Here is a 12,795-nt window from a genome sequence, read left to right as displayed (position 1 = left end):
TAATAAAGTCGCTAGCTTATAAATCACAGAAATTTATTTCTCACAGTTGTGGAGGGTGGGAAGTCTAAGATTCAGTTCAGTTCAGTTCAGTCACTCATCTATGTCCGACTCTTTGCAACCCCATGAATCGCAGCATGCCAGGCCTCCCTGTCCTTCACCAACTCCTGGAGTTCACTCAAACTCACATCCATCGAGTCAGTGATACGATCCAACCATCTCATCCTCTGTCGTCCCCTTCTCCTCCTGCTCCCAGTCCCTCCCAGCATCAGAGTCTTTTCCAATGAGGCAACTCTTCTCATGAGGTGGCCAAAGTACTGGAGTTTCAGCTTTAGCATCATTCTTTCCAAAGAACACCCAGGACTGATCTCCTTCAGAATGGACTGGTTGGATCTCCTTGAAGTCCAAGGGACTCTCAAGAGTCTTCTCCAACACCACAGTTCAAAAGCATCAATTCTTTGGCTCGCAGCTTTCTTCACAGTCCAACTCTCACATCCATACACGACTACTGGAAAAACCATAGCCTTGACTAAATGAACCTTTGCTGGCAAAGTAATGTCTCTGCTTTTCAGTATGCTATCTAGCTTGGTCATAACTTTCCTTCCAAGAAGTAAGCGTCTTTTAATTTCATGGCTGCAGTCACCATCTGCAGTGATTTTGGAGCCCCCCAAAATAAAATCTGATACTGTTTCCACTGTTTCCCCATCTATTTCCCATGAAGTGATGGGACCAGATGCCATGATCTTAGTTTTCTGAATGTTGAGCTTTAAGCCAACTTTTTCACTCTCTTTCACTTTCATCAAGAGGCTCTTTAGTTCCTCTTCACTTTCTGCCATAAGGTTGGTGTCATCTGCATATCTGAGGTTATTGATATTTCTCCTGGCAATCTTGTGCTTCTTCCAGCCCAGCATTTCTCATGATGTACTCTTCATATAAGTTAAATAAGCAGGGTGACAATATACGGCCTTGATGTACTCCTTTTCCTATTTGGAACCAGTCGTTTTTCCATGTCCAGTTCTAACCGTTGCTTCCTGACCTTCATGTAGGCCTCAAGAGGCAGATCAGGTGATCTGGTATTCCCATCTCTTTCAGAATTTTCCACAGTTTATTGTGATCCACACAGTCTAAGATTAAGGCACTTTTTTGGAGTCTATTGTTTTGGTATCTGGTGAAGGTAGACATTCTTCTTTGATGGCCCTATTCTCACTGTAACCTCACATGGTGAAAGGGTAAAGGAGATTTTAGGGTCTTTTCTATACAAGCACTATCATACATAAGGGCTCCTTGTTTGTAACCTAATCACCTTCCAAAAGACCCACACTTTTTAATTCTATCCCCTTTAGAGTTAAAATATCCACATTTGAACTGGGGAGACATACTCAGCATTTTGTCCCTGGCCATCCAAAACCTACATTCTTTCCTGAGTAAGATATATATATTCCATCCTAAAAACCAAAGGTCTTAACTAATTCCAGCACCAACTCAAAATAAGTACATGATTCATCTAATATCTAATATTATCTAAATTTACCATAGGTAAACCCATGGTATGGTTTTTCCATTAGTCATGTATGGATGTGAGAATTGGACCATAAAGAAAGCTGAGCAACAAAGAATTGATGCTCTGAACTGTGGTGTTGGAGAAGACTCTTGAGAGTCCCTTGGACTGCAAGGGGATCAAACCAGTCCACCCTAAAGGAAATCAGTCTTGAATTTTCATTGGAAGGACTGATGCTGAGTTGAATCTCCAATACTTTGGCCACCTGATGCAAATACTGAGTCATTGGAAAAGATCCTGATGCTGGGAGAGATTGAAGACAGGAGAAGAAGAGAATGACAGAGGATGAGATGGTTGGATGGCATCAATGACTCGATGGACATGAGTTTAAGCAAGCTCCAGGAGTTGGTGATGGACAGGGAAGCCTGGCTGCTGCTGTCTGTGGGGTCTCAAAGAGTCAGACATGATTGAGTGAACTGAACTAAACTGAAAACTCAAGGTATGATTCATGCAGAGGCAACTTGCTTTCCAGCTGTGAATCTGTGAATTCAAATGTGTTATGTGCTTTCAAAATATAGTGGTGCATGAGGCAGAGGAGAGGCACTCCCATACCAAAAGGGGGAAATAGGAAAGAAGAAAGCATGTGGAGTTTAAAGTGGCTGCAGGGAAGTCTTAACTTCTAGACCAATGAGTCATTGTTGGATTTCCCAGTGTAAGCATTCCTGACTCTGTAAATAAGACCTCTAGGCCAGCAGAGCATAAATTCATGGGAACAGGAAGCAAACATTTTACTAATGGGATGCTAGGGTTGGTGAGTGGTACCACTTCCATTTCTACTTCTTGATCCTTGGACCTATGAATCCTGGCTATGAGAGAAACAATATCATATATTGGACACTGATTCAGAGACTATACAGCTTTTTGGCAAACCTTGTTCCTGGCCAGCAAGGTATTGCCACCTATATGATGCTGTAAGTCTTCAAAAGGCCCTTCCAATAGCTGCTTCAGGTTGCTGGGGATATGGAAAGACCAGAGTTCCATGAACATGGAACCACCACCTCACTTTTGCTGTGACGTGAGTTCCTTGATCAGAAACAATGTTCTGTGGAATAACATTGTGGTAAATAAGGCATCCTTGTAAGTTCAAGACTGATAGTCTGGGCAGAAGCATTCCATGCAGGAAAGACAAAACCATATCCAGTGTGCCTACTTCATCAAGGAGAAATACTAACAATGCCATAATGGAGCTTTCAAATGTAATTAATCTGCCCTCAAGTAGCTGGCTGATGACCCTGGGAAACTGCCATATTGGTTACTCTGTTATTCTTGGTTACTGGCAGATTGAACACTTACTAACCATAGCTAAATTCCTATTAACTTTCAGCTCCCTCCTATTAACAAATGATACTCCGTAAGGATGAGAATTCAACTTGGACTATAATTCAGCCCATCACAGGATGAGGTTCTGCATTTGATTTGTAGAAATTTCACTCTGTGCAGGAGATAAGCTTCAGAGCAGATCCAGAAGCTCTTAAGTCATTTTGGGGTATTTGAGATGGGAATTCAAACTCTGAGTTTAACCTTTCTTTTTACTACTTTGTTCAGTAACATTAGAAGTGTTTACCTAAAACAAATAGACTGTCAGTTATTTCTACAGCAAAAACTGCTTTATTCAGGATCAGCAGAGAATTACAACTGGGGGACTGCAACCATGTGAGCCAAGCACAATTTTTTTTTCCCCCAAAATAGAGAGGAGAATCCTTTTATAGAGGGGAAAAGGAAGTTGGGAGCACAATAGTAAACAGAGTCCATTGGAGAAATTGAGAGTTCAAAGTTTAGTGGTTTTTCTTCAGCTAATTGGAGAAGGCAATGGCAACCCACTCTAGGGTTCTTGCCTGGAGAATCCCAGGGATGGGGGAGCCTGGTGGGCTGCCATCTATGGGGTTGCACAGAGTCAGACACGACTGAAGCGACTTAGCAGCAGCAGCAGCTTCAGCTAATTTGTGAGAGTCTTATTTTGCTGAGTTCTTGTCAGGCAAAGAGTCTCTCATCTTCCTGTTGGGTTCTGCAGTGGTTGTATGGTGTGACAGCTCCTCCCCCTTCTCTCCTGGATTTATTTAATTCAGGTCCCTGCTGAAGCAACCTATAGAAGCAACCAACCAAAGTCATTATATTCTTTTAGTTTCTAAAAATGGTATTGCCTCTTAAGATTGGTAGATTAGGAATATCCAGTACATATAGTTGAAGTAACTCTATTAATTATCAGCACTCAGATAATTAATCAGAAATTATTTTTCCTACTGGAAATAGATTCATTAGCCTCCTTAAATCTGATCATATTAGAGAGGTAATTCCAGGAACTCCAGAACCAATTCAGAAAACTCATCCTTAAAATTCGTTTCCTCTGTGCTCGCTTCGGCAGCACATATACTAAAATTGGAACGATACAGAGAAGATTAGCATGGCCCCTGCACAAGGATGACACGCAAATTTGTGAAGCATTCCATATTTTTTGTACTCTAGATTTTTAATTTTAGCTTTTTTGTATATGTTATCAATTTTGTACCTATAGTTTTTTTTATAATTTCTGTGACTTTTTTTTTTCCCTCCGTTTCTTTCTTTTCTTCTTTTATATAACATTGTATATCTGAAATTCCAAACTCTACTCTAGATTTTTAATTTATGCTTTTTGGTATTTGATATCAATTTTGTACCTGTATTTTCTTTATAATTTTTGTGACATTGTTTGTTTTTGTTTGTTTGTTTTCTCTCTTTATTTTTCTACTTCCTTTTATTTTAACATTGTATTTTTGAAATTCCAAACTCTACTCTAGATTTTTAATTTGTTATTATTTATTTAAAAAGTCAAATAAATAACCTAACTCTACACTTAAAGCAACTAGAAAAGGAAGAAATGAAGAACCCCAGGGTTAGTAGAAGGAAAGAAATCTTAAAAATTAGAGCAGAAATAAATGCAAAAGAAACAAAAGAGACCATAGCAAAAATCAACAAAACCAAAAGCTGGTTCTTTGAAAGGATAAATAAAATTGACAGACCATTAGCCAGACTCATCAAAAAACAAAGGGAGAAAAATCAAATCAACAAAATTAGAAAGAAAAATGGAGAGATCACAACAGACAACACGGAAATACAAAGGATCATAAGAGACTACTATCAACAATTATATGCCAATAAAATGGACAACGTGGAAGAAATGGACAAATTCTTAGAAAAGTACAACTTTCCAAAACTAGACCAGGAAGAAATAGAAAAATCTTAACAGACCCATCACAAGCACGGAAATTGAAACTGTAATCAAAAATCTTCCAGCAAACAAAAGCCCCGGTCCAGATGGCTTCACGGCTGAATTCTACCAAAAATTTAGAGAAGAGCTAACACCTATCCTGCTCAAACTCTTCCAGAAAATTGCAGAGGAAGGTAAACTTCCAAACTCATTCTATGAGGCCACCATCACCCTAATACCAAAACCTGACAAAGATCCCACAAAAAAAGAAAACTACAGGCCAATATCACTGATGAACATAGATGCAAAAGTCCTTAACAAAATTCTAGCGATCAGAATCCAACAACACATTAAAAAGATCATACACCATGACCAAGTGGGCTTTATCCCAGGGATGCAAGGATTCTTCAGTATCCGCAAATCAATGTTATACACAACATTAACAAATTGAAAAACAAAAAACATATGATTATCTCAATAGATGCAGAGAAAGCCTTTGACAAAATTAAATACCCATTTATGATAAAAACTCTCCAGAAAGCAGGAATAGAAGGAACATACCTCAACATAATAAAAGCTATATATGACAAACCCACAGCAAACATAATCCTCAATGGTGAAAAATTGAAAGCATTTCCTCTAAAGTCAGGAACAAGACAAGGGTGCCCACTTTCACCATTACTATTCAACATAGTTTTGGAAGATTTAGCCACAGCAATCAGAGCAGAAAAAGAAATAAAAGGAATCCAAATTGGAAAAGAAGAAGTAAAACTCTCACTATTTGCAGATGACATAATCCTCTACATAGAAAACCCTAAAGACTCCACCAGAAAATTACTAGAACTAATCAATGATTATAGTAAAGTTGCAGGATATAAAATCAACACACAGAAATCCCTTGCATTCCTATACACTAATAATGAGAAAACAGAAAGAGAAATTAAGGAAACAATTCCATTCACCATTGCAATGGAAAGAATAAAATACTTAGGAATATATCTACCCAAAGAAACTGAAGACCTATATATAGAAAACTATAAAACACTGGTGAAAGAAATCAAAGAGAACAATAATAGATGGAGAAATATACCATGTTCATGGATTGGAAGAATCAATATAGTGAAAATGAGTATACTACCCAAAGCAATCTATAGATTCAATGCAATCCCTATCAAGCTACCAACAGTATTCTTCACAGAGCTAGAACAAATAATTTCACAATTTGTATGGAAATACAAAAAACCTCGAATAGCCAAAGTGATCTTGAGAAAGAAGAATGGAACTGGAGGAATCAACCTACCTGACTTCAGGCTCTACTACAAAGCCACAGTTATCAAGACAGTATGGTACTGGCACAAAGACAGAAATACAGATCAATGGAACAAAGTAGAAAGCCCAGAGATAAATCCACGCACATATGGACACCTTATCTTTGACAAAGGAGGCAAGAATATACAATGGATTAAAGACAATCTCTTTAACAAGTGGTGCTGGGAAATCTGGTCAACCACTTGTAAAAGAATGAAACTAGAACACTTTCTAACACCATACACAAAAATAAACTCAAAATGGATTAAAGATCTAAACATAAGACCAGAAACTATAAAACTCCTAGAGGAGAACATAGGCAAAACACTCTCTGACGTACATCACAGCAGGATCCTCTATGACCCACCTCCCAGAATATTGGAAATAAAAGAAAAAATAAACAAATGGGACCTAATTAACCTTAAAAGCTTCTGCACATCAAAGGAAACTATTAGCAAGGTGAAAAGGCAGCCTTCAGAATGGGAGAAAATAATAGCAAATAAAGCAACCGACAAACAACTAATCTCAAAAATATACAAGCAACTCCTACAGCTCAACTCCAGAAAAATAAATGACCCAATCAAAAAATGGACCAAAGAACTAAATAGACATTTCTCCAAAGAAGACATACAGATGGCTAACAAACACATGAAAAGATGCTCAACATCACTCATTATCAGAGAAATGCAAATCAAAACCACCATGAGGTACCATTTCACACCAGTCAGAATGGCTGCGATCCAAAAGTCTACAAATAATAAATGCTGGAGAGGGTGTGGAGAAAAGGGAACCCTCTTACACTGTTGGTGGGAATGCAAACTAGTACAGCCACTATGGAGAACAGTGTGGAGATTCCTTAAAATACTGGAAATTGGACAGCCTTATGATCCAGCAATCCCACTGCTGGGCATACACACTGAGGAAACCAGAAGGGAAAGAGACACGTGTACCCCAATGTTCATCGCAGCACTGTTTATAATAGCCAGGACATGGAAGCAACCTAGATGTCCATCAGCAGATGAATGGATAAGAAAGCTGTGGTACATATACACAATGGAGTATTACTCAGCCATTAAAAAGAATACATTTGAATCAGTTCTAATGAGGTGGATGAAACTGGAGCCTATTATACAGAGTGAAGTAAGCCAGAAGGAAAAACATAAATACAGTATACTAACGCATATATATGGAATTTAGAAAGATGGTAACAATAACCAGGTGTACAAGACAGCAGAAGAGACACTGATGTATAGAACAGTCTTATGGACTCTGTGGGAGAGGGAGAGGGTGGGAAGATTTGGGAGAATGGCATTGAAACATGTAAAATATCATGTATGAAACAAGATGCCAGTCCAGGTTCGATGCACGATACTGGATGCTTGGGGCTAGTGCACTGGGACGACCCAGAGGGATGGTATGGGGAGGGAGGAGGGAGGAGGGTTCAGGATGGGGAACACATGTATACCTGTGGCGGATTCATTTTGATATTTGGCAAAACGAATACAATTATGTAAAGTTTAAAAATAAAATAAAATTAAAAAAAATTTGTTTCCTCTACCACCACTGTCATTAACAAAGTCCACGTTTATCCTAGAGGACAGTTTTCTTGTACCTAAAGTTCCCTCATGCTTCTTTTTTAAATTCAATTATACCTCTGCCCCCAGACCCTAGCAATCACTAATCTGTTTTCCATTACTACTGTTTTGCTTTTTCGAGAATGTCATAAGTAGAACTTTGCAGGCTGTCATCTTTGAGTTTGACATCTTTCATTTAACATAATGCTTTGAGGGTATCCATCTTTTCTGTTTCTAAAAATAGTTTGTTCCTATTCAATACTGTGTTTCTTTCAAATGAAAGTCATTTGGCAATGAAGACTCAGAAATGTAATTTGCAGCCTCCTAACTTTGCCTAGCATTAATAATTTGTGCATACAACCAAGAGAAGTTAGTGAGAGACAACAGAAACATAAATTTTTCAATAGACATTAAATAATTTGATTAAATATGTGGACAAATAGATCTCATATCAAGTATTTCAATATACAATTTCACTTTTATTAAATGTAAAGATTTAGGGTGAGCACATGCATATTTTCAGAATTTTGATATAGAAGAAGGATTATGTTACTTTCATATGCTCAAAGTGAGAATGGAATTGATTGTTGTGGTATGAACAGTGGGTGTACATAAGTAGAATTTTTATTGGAGATAGTTTGACTGAAAATAATAAGCTGTTTTCTACCATTTCTAACAGTAAAGTTTGTTGAGCAGAATACCATGTACCAGTCCCAACAGAGGACTCAACAAACATTGGTATCAGAGCTATTAAGGAAAATACTTGCAGTTAATCATTGGATGAAATGATGCTTTGGTTACAAAGAAAAGAGACAGAGCAAGATCAGCTTCAACAGTGAGCATCATTTCCTCGTGGCCAGAGAGTCTTTTGTGGTAGCCATTGCAAGGCAATTTCTACCCCTCTCACATTGCAATGAAAGGAACCTTGCTAAAGACAGATATAGCAGTGGGCTGGCCAGGTGGCACATTATGTATAAGCTTTAAGCAATAAGAAAAGAGCACTCATTTAACCTAAAATGGGGAAAGACATCACTACACAAGATGATAGGCATAGCACAGTCTGTGTGGTTCTTTAGCTCTTGGTATCAAAATGTTCCAGGTCCAAGGCCATGGACCTTGGACCCTCTTATGCAGCTGAGTGGGGACAAAGACCTGCTCAGGAATGTGTCTGTCTTTCCCAACAGTTGCAGAAGTTCCAGGGTAATTGGTGCTATTAAGAGTCCATGATAAGTGGCTGTGAGGCAGAGCTATTTTAGAAGAGATTCTAGGATTAATTGATTTACATTAATAGATGGTAAAATTCCTTTTACTTCTGACACGCTGAAACGTATGAAGATATTGAGAACCATGAAGTTTTAATTTCGGAAGTAACTGGGATTCAGAAGTAGGTGATTTTGTAATGACTGTAAGTTATGGCACATGTATCCATGCATAAATGCCCAAATAATAGAATAGCCTGTGTATGCACATGGGTATGTGTGTATGTATGCACATGTATAGTTTTTTCACTAAAGGAGAAACTTGTTCCCAATATGGGGATCTTAATAATATATTCTTCTACTTTTCATGATAAACTATTAACACTTATTTTTCATTTAAACCCTTTGATGACTTCAAGAATTTGCAGTGTGTTTTATCCGAAATGCCCACATCTTTTACTAATTGGTGAGCTCATATCTATCATTCAAGAATCAAGTCAAATGTCTAATATTTCTTGAAGCCTTCCAAAGACTGTCTTCCTAATTTCGAGGTGAAGATATTCAATATTTTTATCTTGTTCCCTGTTTCATTATATTTATTTGATTAAATTTATATTTCATAATTTTCACAATAAACTATGGGACTGAAAGAGACAAAGATAGCTTCCTCTACATTTGGTATAGTGACACCTAGCATGGTGCCCAGAATTTAAAAATCCACAAAAGTTTTTGAGTGACTGAGCTGATAATGCAACAATGACTAAAGTGATAATCTAATACATATTGCTTACCTAGCATAATTTATTCCATATTTCTGCTTAAAAATTCATGCTTTGGGTCACAGTATTTCCATTTTGTACTTTCTTTCAACATCTAAATTGGTATTAAGTATCATATTTTGAGATACAAGTTTTCCAGATTTTTATTCCTGTTCTCTCTGCCTGTGGCATTTATACTACATTGCCAGCTATCACATGTCTAACCTAAGTCCTGAGATTGCACAATGCATGGTTTCCATCTAAAATGAGAAATTGTCTGTTGTTACTCTGTTTGCACCATTTTCCTATAATAGGGTTACTATTAATTTTCATAATGATCATTTGAACATAAATGGAGATTTTATTACTGAGCATATTTTAAAATATTTTTTTCTTTGTTGATTTCTGAGGGTGAGCATCTGGTGTATTGTTCTTCAGCTCTGGCTATCATGTTATTTAAAGGGCTCTGTGGCATAAGGGTGGGAGGGCAATTCAGAATTTCTTTCAATGCATTTCCCACAAATATCATCACCATATGCAGACTGTGTATTAGATAAGGCAAGTTAGTCATGTAGTGAATTATAACGAGCAAGCTGATAGACATTCTGACACTCAGAGAAAGTAAAGAATAAAATAGTCAGCTGAAAAAAAGCTAACTGATATTTTGCACTTATTTTTAAAACAATGTAGAAAAAATCAGCATATATTTAAAACATATTGCTTAAGACAAATATCAATACTATAATTTTACTTATTAAAGTATTAGATTTTATACATTTAAAACCATTTTAACACTTCATATATAGTATTATATAATTAGAATTGGAAATATTTTATCTTGAGACACATTTATTTTTGTCTTTCTAGGAACCTACATCCCCAAAATGGAAGTAGAAATACTTTTTTAATACATAATCTCACAAAATCTATTGTATAGCTGAAAATGCACAGAATTAATCTATTTATTGCTGTAATAAAATAAATTTTCATACTAAACAGATGTTAATAAACAAATAGGTTCAAGGAATAGCATTAGACATTGAAGATCCAAAGATGAATGTGCCATAATAAATTGAACAAAGATTCAATAAAGTTAATGTAACACCTTTAGATTTGTTATGAGAAAGGTAAGTACTAGGGGAAAATAAAAAAGAGAAATTCATTGCTTCAGGACAAACAAATTAAGTTATAGTTTAAAGAGCAGATCACATTTGGGCTTGAGCAGCTGGGAACAAAGCAAAACAAAAAATAAAAGCAGAGTTTCCCACCAGTGTTGTGTAGATGCATGGATTAACAAATTGCCCAAAGTGAGTGAAGCATTTGATAAAGGGAGTGGTGGGAAGACTGCTTGAGAGATAGTGAACAGATTATAGTTATCATAATGAGGAGTCCAAAGAGCTTCCAGGGGCTTATTCTGAACTGGGTAATAAAGATCTGAGTTGCTTTAAAAGAATCATTTTGGTAACCATGTATAGGATAACTTTGATTAGGAGAAGGAAGGAGTGGTGATGTTAAAGGCAAGTACTCTTTAAGAACATAATCTTGCAGACCAAACTGAAGAATTGAGCCTAAGGGTGCAATACTAGTGCAATGGAAAGGCAGCCACAGAATTAATAATCTTTTTGGTCCTTAGAATGGATAATCAGTTCTTCACATGGCAGTTAGGATTTCTGGTTGTTTAGTTTTTTCCACTTCAGTAGTGTAATAATAATGCCTGGCTTGAAACAAAATGAACCTCTGTACTCTCTGGCCTCTGCTTCTCTTACCTTATTTCAATCACACTTGCGAGGTCAGGGATATTAGCATGGGCTTGATTGAATCGTATCTTTCCCTCTCCAGGATCTCTAACATACTGGCCTCTCTGGAAAAACTCCAAACACCACCTTCTCTCCTCAGAACCCCTTTCTCAAAACTTCATGTGTTTTCTTGCATGTTGCTTTTTTCAAAGATTTCTTCCCTCCTCATCCAATGAAAATTTCTTATGTTAAGATAATTTATTTTGTTTTTTTTCTTAGGATTTACTCTAATTTACAACTATTTATTTAAGTCTATGTTTGCTTTAATAATATCTAGTTCCCTTACTGCACTTTCTTGCACTTTTGTTTACAGTCCATAATTGCATTGTGTAACCAAAACTTAGTTCCACAGTTGATAAAATTTAAATAAGCATTAAATAAATGTCCCATGGATATTAAATGAGTAAAGGATATACCAAAGTTACCATGAGGAATGGGTTGTGGAGACAAGAATGTGAGTTTGATTCTGAATATCTGGACTATGAGGTGTTTGCATCCTCATCTTCATCATTGATCTAATCAACCCCACCATGATCTGAGCATTTCCTGTAAGTGAACCAAGGGCTCTACATACAAGTTTCTATTTAATCTCACAGTATTGAATAAATAAGATATAGAAGTTATGTACGTGGAAGGCAATGGCACCCCACTCCAGTACTCTTGCCTGGAAAATCCCATGGACGGAGGAGCCTGGTGGGCTGCCGTCCATGGGGTCGCTAAGAGTTGGACACGACTGAAGCAACTTAGCAGAGGTAGCAGCAGAGGTTATGTAATGATCCTAAGATTAAAAAACTAGAATCTGAGAGATTGTAATTTAAATTCAGGGTTTTCTAACTCAAAATCCCACTGTTCTTACTGCTGTGATATAATGTTAATATTTTAAGATAATCTAAACCTAAAAAATATATTGTTCCTTGAAATTATGCAAACTAGAGAAAAGATAGAAAAATTATTAGCAATTCAGAGCAAAATATAAATGTATAGGCAACATTTATACCAATTATACAATAACTTTTATTATAGAAGTATTGTGTGAATTAATGTGAATGGTTAAAATCAAAATTCAAATAATTGGATAAATAGGGTGTATGTTCAAGGTCTTTCCAGGAAAGGGGTGTTCCTGAGTGTGTCTTTTTGCCAGAGATTTTTACTCTACTCTGTGCCTTTTCTTGTGTGGGCTTTTTCCTTTCTGTCCCTTTCACAGGCTTTTTCCTTTTATTTGTTTGCCCTCTACACAGTTCTTCTATTCACCACTTTCTCTGACTGCCATCTGGGACCCTGTTTCACTATTCTAATTACCTAACAGATTTAAGTTCTCCATTACAACTTAAAGTATGCAGATTATTTTATTTACTTCAAGCATACAGGAGTTAGCACATAAACTAGTCAATGGAGTTCCACAGAGTATACATGATTCTCTT

At 36.7% G+C, this 12,795-nt stretch overlaps 1 long non-coding RNA gene and 1 other non-coding gene across 3 annotated transcripts in view; both read left to right on the top strand.

The window, feature by feature from the left end:
- Positions 1-12,795, top strand: part of LOC132342587 (uncharacterized) — a 256,069-nt gene that overhangs the window by 201,993 nt on the left and 41,281 nt on the right. The gene's annotated exons all lie outside the window — the stretch shown is intronic.
- Positions 3,902-4,008, top strand: LOC112442114 (U6 spliceosomal RNA). The gene has a single exon (XR_003030122.1). It is a non-coding gene; the product is annotated as a U6 spliceosomal RNA (small nuclear RNA).

This window comes from Bos taurus, chromosome 17, assembly GCF_002263795.3.
Source record: "Bos taurus isolate L1 Dominette 01449 registration number 42190680 breed Hereford chromosome 17, ARS-UCD2.0, whole genome shotgun sequence".
Lineage (NCBI taxonomy): Eukaryota > Metazoa > Chordata > Mammalia > Artiodactyla > Bovidae > Bos > Bos taurus.
Note: the sequence above shows the minus strand (reverse complement) of the source record. Positions and strands in the feature narration are given on the sequence as shown.